This window comes from Engystomops pustulosus, chromosome 7 (genome assembly GCF_040894005.1).
Source record: "Engystomops pustulosus chromosome 7, aEngPut4.maternal, whole genome shotgun sequence".
NCBI lineage: Eukaryota > Metazoa > Chordata > Amphibia > Anura > Leptodactylidae > Engystomops > Engystomops pustulosus.
Window position 1 is genome coordinate 99065997 of NC_092417.1, and position 7890 is coordinate 99073886.

A 7890-nucleotide genomic window follows, 5' to 3' on the forward strand; every position below is an offset into this window, starting at 1 on the left:
TCCAGATAATATAATGACCCTTCCTCTGCCCCCACCCCCATATATATAATGTCCCCCAGTCTACCCCATACCACCAGTATTCTGGTACTGACAAGGTGGGGGTGGTGGGATTATATATTTACTCGTATGATATAACCTACATCAGCTTGGACATGCAGCACTTTGGAAAAGGGATTCTAACAGCCTTGGGGGGGATATTAACTTTAGACAAGTGTCACGACCCGACACACCAAACATTGTTGTGCGCTGGAGAGGAGGAGACCCCTCCCCCCTCCACAGAAAAGCGGCGCACGGCCGCACACACGGGAAAAGATAGAGCATGCTTTTTCTTTCCCCGTGTACGGTGCGGAACGCTGCCACACATCTATGGTACCATACCGCTGCAGGGCCGCCATTGCCGACTACGGCGACATTTATGCGGCCACATATACATCCCCACAGACGGCCATCTGAATGCACCCTTAAAATTAGCTGGTAACATAATTCCCTTTGGAAACTTAGATCCTTTAAGGCTACAAGCAGAGGCTTATTAACGTTAAGACTTTAATATACTTAAAAAATACAGTACACTCAAAAACAAAATTGTCAGATATAAATAAAAGAAAGTTAAAAACAATAAACATACAATGCTTACAAACAGTTAGGGAAACGGAAACCAAAGACTTTTGCTATGGAAATAGGTAGAAGTTCCTTGGCCCGAGGACAGGGCATAGAAAGCGATATAGTCTTCTAATGTATAGATTCCTCAAACTGAACACCGGTGTGTGGCTATTTCGATAATTTAAACCAGGGGATTTTTGACCCCCACACCTGGCTGTGATGTCACTGTGAGGGGGAGTTTTTCTATCCCCTTCCCATCAGAGAGGTAATCTCTGGGTCTGGGGTTCCGTTAAAACCCAATAACTTTTGATTGGAAGATGGCACAACCATGCCATTGTTTCCGATCAACCGGGTACCTTATTACCATTTAACCCATACCAAATTCGGGGTGTCTAAGCCTAATATAGGGGTGTTCTGCAATTGGCCAGGTTCTCCTGCTGCTAGGCTTCCAATACTTGGTCCAGGAGTGTATCTAGATTCTATAACTGTCCCGTGTAACTGGGGACCCATAATTATGAATTATGCCCCAGTTATGGAGAGCTATGATATTTCCCTTTGTCTGAATTTTGGAGGGAAAGCAACACACAGGCCCCCTATCCCTTTGATCTCTTTGTCCGTGGAGCTTAGCTAGCAGAGGTGTGAATTTCTGCACTTGCTCTCTGGTTACAGAGAAGTATCCTGTGGTGTTGGCTCCAGCTAGTCCAGCTGTAACTAACATTTGCTCCTGTAGCCAGTAAATAAAGAAATATGTCTTTCAACAAGATAAAGGATGTGTAACGCCCCATAGAATTATTTCACGTCCAATAATGCCCTATCCCCACCTCCTAATGTGCCCCCGTACTGTAGAATGCCTTCTGTCTTGTGTTCCCTTACACTGTATATTGCCCCCCTCCCCAATAAGGTACAGAGATGAATCCAGGACATAACTTGCACAATGACAATATTGAATACTATATAAAGTATACATCCCAGTCCTCAACCTTGTGCATTCCTTAAATGAAATCTACCATTAAAATCAAGCATGATAACCCAGGGACACTTCCTCATATATCAAAGCACTGGGACTGTGGTAATCTTTTTATATTTGCTACCCATGGCCTCCTTCCTTATAAAATCAACTTTTATATTTATTCTATTAAACCTGGAGGTGTTACCAGAGTTCCTCCTATTCTCTGGCTTCACATGCTGTTACACTGTGCAGGAGCATGGCTCCTCCTCCACCCTCCTTCTGCCTGTTGTTATCTCAGAGCAGCAGAGGAAGTTTGAGCTCACATATGGACTGTGAGGTTACAAAAGCTGAGAGTTCAGCTCATTGTAACAGCCTGTGAAATCTGCAGCAATGAGGGGCTTCAGTAACACCTTCATGGCTGTTTTGGCTCAATAAATAAAAATTGATTTTAGAAGGAAGAAGGCCATGAATAACAAATATAAGAAGATCACCACAGTCACTTAAGTCTGTAAGTAAGTGTCCCTGGTTTATCATGCTTCATTTTAATGATAGAATTCCTAATGTTTAGGAAATGTGAAGTATTTCTCAAACAGCACTTTAAGGGTGCAGTCACACACTGCAGTTAAAACTGCATCGCAATCAGCTTTGAGGTGGTTTTAGGTGCAGTTTTGTCAATTGAACAGGTGAAAGACATGAACTGAACAAGTGAATGACATTTGTGGAGCAGGTTTCCCCTTGAAAATCTAATTCACTCGTTCAGTTCATGTCTTTCACCTGTTCAATTGACAAGAAGTCACCTAAAACCACCTCAGAGCTGATTGTGATGCAGTTTTAACTGCAACGTGTGACCGCACCCTAACCCAGTGTATGGCCCTAGTTGGGGATTTATGTGCTGTGAACCTTTCTGGGAGTCCAGCGGTCACAAAAAAGAAATGTATATAATACAAAGAATTGGTTCTATCACAATTGCTACCTATTAATGTTATATAATATTTACTTTTTTTTCAAATGTTAAAAAAAAAAATGTATACATAAAAAATTAGGATGTACAAGCTGAATCAACAATTCATAGACTGTAAATTTTACACTTCTGCTACAATCTTGCAGCCATCTAGTGCATGTATACTTGTGTCAACCAATCTCTAAAGAGCTCTTCATGTAACAATGTCCTTCTACTGGCAGTGATTGTGCCAGAACCAATTCTTTCTATTACAAGATTTCCTTCTTGCTGCGTTTTTAAATGCATTGAAAACTCATGTGTTTTTGTGTGTTTACCATGCGTTTGGTCAGCGTTTCTTCATTTCTGGAAGTGTAAGCAGCTGTACATTTTCACAGCTGCTTACGCTTCCAGAGTTTAAAATTAAATTAAAACTAGCCCAACACATGGTAAACATACATGCATGCAGTTTTGTAATGCATTTGAAAGTGCACCAAAAACGCACTTGTGGCAATGGGGCTTGGCCAATTATGCACTTTCAGCTGGTGGGTGGAAACCTTGTTGCTATAACTCCCTGCTCCATCTCTCATTTTCCATAATGGCTTTGTATATTTCGACAATGGGCTAAGCTACCTTTAATTTAGCAAAATTTGTTAAAACGTTATTCACCATTTAAAAGAGTAGACCACTTTACAGGCAGTGCCGGAGTTACATACAAGAAGTGAATTTGTGTGTAAGTTGGAACTGTATATTTTATAATTGTAGCTTCAGGCAAAAAGAATTTTCACCCCAGTGACAATTGGAGTTTCAAAATTTTTTGCTGTAATGGATAAAACTTCATTACAGACACCTTACAGCTGATCATTGGGGTCACGGGGTCCGTCTGTAACTAGTGGTTGTCTGTAAGTCCGGTTCTATAAGTAGGGGAATGCCTGTATATAGGTATTGTAAGTTATATTTGGCTTTTGAGAATCACTCTTATTGTTCCGTATGACTATTGTTTCATTCTATAGTGTCTTTTTCTATTTGTAAATGCCCCCCATACTTTGCAAAGCTTTACGGAATTTGATGGCGCTATAGAAATAAAGATTATTTGAAATGAAATGCACACCCTTGTGTGCATATAGCCTTAATTATCAAGCGTGCTTCCATAGTTTTAATAGTAACCAACGTGACCCTGCCATTATCATCCTGCACCAACAGCTCCAGACACTTGTGCAGTGATGTAAGAAATACTGCAGTGTTCACACGTGGCGTTTACATTCTGTTTTGAAACGCAATACAACAGCTGGGGAGAGGATATTTGCCTAACATTTGTGTTTACAAAATGCACTGTTAACACATGTTTTTTTTGTTAACTCCTCCCTTCTGCCTGTGTAATCTAACAGCAGTAGGAAGTGCAGGGGGAGGGGAAACTTGCTCTGCTCATCGTAACAGTCTGTGAATGTACAGCACTGAAGAGCTCTGGAAACAACCACCAGAGCCCTTCAGGCTCATTAGCATAATTTTCAAAGTTACTTTTAGCAAGAAGGGGGGCATAGAAAACAAATATAAGGAGATTACTGCAGTCACAGTGCCTGGATCTATGAGTTTATCATGATGGATTATGGTAAATTTTCTTAAAGGAATCCTACCACTTAGAATGGTTGGTGTAAGCAGTAAATACCGAGCACGCAGCGCCGAAGCCTGTTCTGCTCTAGAGTTTAAAAAGTGTTAAAACCGCGATACCGCGGTTTATAACACTAACGAAAGTAAGTACCAGCACCAGCTCATCCTGAGCTGGTGCTCGGTATTTACTGCTTACACCGACCATTCTAAGTGTTAGGTTTCCTTTAATCAGTAAGCTGTTCTATAAACTGGTCACTAGGTGGCACCATGATACCACTTTATAATAGAACATTAGCCATAAGAAGACAGCCATCTTGTTAACTCCTTAAGGGCAACCTACCACCACGGATCTACCTATAAAAGGTAGATCAGGTGGTAGGTGCATCTATAGGACGTGAGGGTAGCCGTTTTAAGGGCTAATCCTCACGTCCCCGCAATCTTTTAATAACTTTAATTTCCCTAATATGTAGATTTTGTAAAGAAGCCACTGGGGCGTGGAGTAGCCAGATCTGAGGCTACACAGCACAGCTTCTCTAGAAGTCTTCCTCATAGCTGCGCGCCCTCGTCTGCAAAGCCTGCTGTTCTGCGCCCTTAAAAGGGCTACCTTCCCGTCCTATAGATGCACCTACCACCCGATCTACCTTTATAGGTAGATCCGTGGTGGTAGGTTCCTTTTAAGGACGTAGCCAGTTTATAGTTCAAGGCTCAGCCCCATTTTTTGGATTCTGACTTGCATCGCTTTATATGGTTATAACTTTTGAACACTGTTACTTATCAAAACGATTCTGAGATTGTTTTCCCCCCACATGTTGTACTTCATTCACAAGATAAAAAGAAAATTTTAAATAAATAAAATTTAGGAGGGTAGGAGTAGAAAAGCATTCTGAACTGGATTTTTTTTTTCAGTGCTCACTGTATAGCCTAACAATCATGTTATCTTTAAGCTATTGGTCAATACAATTACAGGGATACCATACTTGAATATTTTTTCTTACGTTTTACTAAATTTGCCAAATAAAACCTACTGTGAGGAAAAATCTATCATTTTTGCATTGCCGTCTTCCTAGTGGCATATAATTTTTACTTTTTGGCTACGGAGCTGGTTGAAGACTTGTTTTTTGTTGTACTTTGCAACAGTATCATTCTGGAGTACATATGTTTGCTTGATCCCTTTTTTATTGCATTTTTTGTGGGATTCATTAGGTACAAATCATAATTTTTGGCAGGCTTTTAACAGTTTTTTTTAAACAGTGTTCATCGTGCGGGTTGATTTAGACTTTTTTAGCGTTATATGTCTCTATGTTATGGGGCTTATGGGCATTTTTATTGATTTATTTTTTTTATTGAAAAATTCTTTACTGACTTTACATGATATGAACAAGCAATCATCTCATTTCTTCCTCATGATAATACTCTGCAATACTGATGTATTGCAGGGTATTAGCAGCGTCAGCCTATGCACATGCCACTGACATCAGAGACACCATCTTTCAGGCACTGCCAGCAGGCAGCTCTACGGTCCTGATCGGACTCCAAGGCTGCCATAGCAACGGTTGGCAGCCCCCAAAGACGGTTGCGATTGTGGGGGGAAAAAACCCAAAGGCAGGTTAAATGCCACTGTCACACTGACCTTGGCATTTAACATGTTAAACACCCGCGATCGGAGCCCACTCCTACTGCGGGCGTTACACTGGGGTGTCGACTATTAGTTACAGCCGGCACCCCGTGTATCCCGATGCCGGTTCAGCTCAGATCTTGAGGTTATTGACCTGAAATTTGTGAAAATAAGGGTTCATGTCTAAGACCCTTTGCTGTAACACTCATATTTAACTCACAGCTTTCCACTTCCTTCTGGCCCTCCTTGAGATGATTCTACTACTTCCTTGTAGTCTAGCTGTGTTTAATTAAACTTCTTGGACTTGATTAGGAAAGGCACACACAGAATTATGGCACAGTGACCTCCATAATCCTTAAATGGATTAAGTTTGGGACGACTACAACTCTTCCTTGACCTGGCTGTAGAGCCACACTAAGCAATCATGAGAGGAAAGCCTTTATGAGAGAGGTAAAGAAGAACCCTGTGGCTGAGCTCCAGAGATGCAGTAGGGAGTTGGGAGAAAGTTCTATTCATTCAACTATCACTGCAGCCTCCACCAGTCGGGGCTTAATGGTAAAGTGTGCCAATGGAAGCCTCTCTTCAGTACAAGACATATACAGTACCACCTATAGTTTACAAAACAAACAAACAAACACATGAAGAACTTCCAGACTATGAGAACTAAGAGTCTCTGGTCTGATGAGATGAAGATTGAACTTTTTGGAGTTAATTCTAAGCAGTATGTGTGGAGAAAACCAGGCACTGCTCATCCCCTGCCAAATACAATCCCAACAGTGACACATTGGGTTAGCAGCATTGTGCTTTGGGTTTTTTTTTTGGCTACAGAGACAGGACGACTGGTTGCAATGGAAGGAAAGAGGAGTGTGGCCCAGTACATCCTGGATGAAAACCTCTTCCAGAGTGCTCTGGACCTCAGACTGGGCAAAAGGTTCACTTTCCAACAAGACAATGACCCTAAGCACACAGCTAAAATAACAAAGCAGTGGCTTCAGAACAACTCTGTGACCTTTCTTGACTTGCCCAGCCAAAGCCCTGACCTAAACCCAATGGAACATCTCTGCAGAGACTTGAAAATGCCTTCCACCAATGTTCACCATCCAACCTGAGGGAACTGGAGAGGATCTGCAAGGAAAAATGGCAGAGGATCCCCAAATACAAGTGTGAAAAACTTGTTGTATCATTCCCAAGAAGATACATGGCTTTACTAGCTCAAAAGGTGCTTCTACTTTACTGAGCAAAGGATCTAGATACATATCACCATGTGATATTTCAGTTTTATCAAATTTATCAAAAATATCTAAATTTCTGTTTTTTTTTTATCACAACGGGGTGCAGAGTGTACATTAATGAGCAAAAAGATCTTTTTTGATCTTACCAATTGGCTGCAATGAAACAAAGAGTGAAAAAGGGGTCTGAATACTTGATGTACCCTCTGTATATCCTCCTTTTGATTCAAATCATTTAGGGGAAATATCTTACAGGGTCTAATGGAGCAAGCCACTGTTTATGAAACTGGAGGCACATGGAGGTACAAAGTACCTCAGTACAAAGCTCAAGAACCTCTATGGCAGCCCTTTTATGGGCCCATAAAATAATGGACCTGTTTTAGAACAATTTACTGTTTTGTTTTTATTATTATTATACAATATACTGTAAAACTCATTTGAACACATCTGTAAGCCTTATCCCCTGTAAAAAAAAACACACCCCTCAAACTATAGAACAGTCTCCAAGAGTCTAAACTAGTTATTTAAAATTACATCATGCCCACTTCTTTGGGGGGTGATAGATCTATAGATGGAAGTTTACTGCATAATTTTCCATGATATTCCAGTCTCCACCAAACATACTGGGAACAATGTATTATTTGGCAGGATTTAGATGGGATATGGGGGCACAATACAATTCTGTTAGAAATACATTAGCAGGACAGATCTCTCTGGCTTGTCCTGGTAGTTGTACTTCAGAGTTTGTCTAGACTGGATACAGCTGTAGCAAGCACTCAGATAAGATGACAATTATTATTAAGTCAATGAATTATTCCGATTACCAAATGCTGGGGTCCCAGCTGTATTCAGATCACCTGAGATCAGTTACTCATCCCCTTATTCTGGAAGGGGGATAAATATATATTATTTAAAAAAAAAACTTTAATGCAAACAGGAGATTGTGCAATTA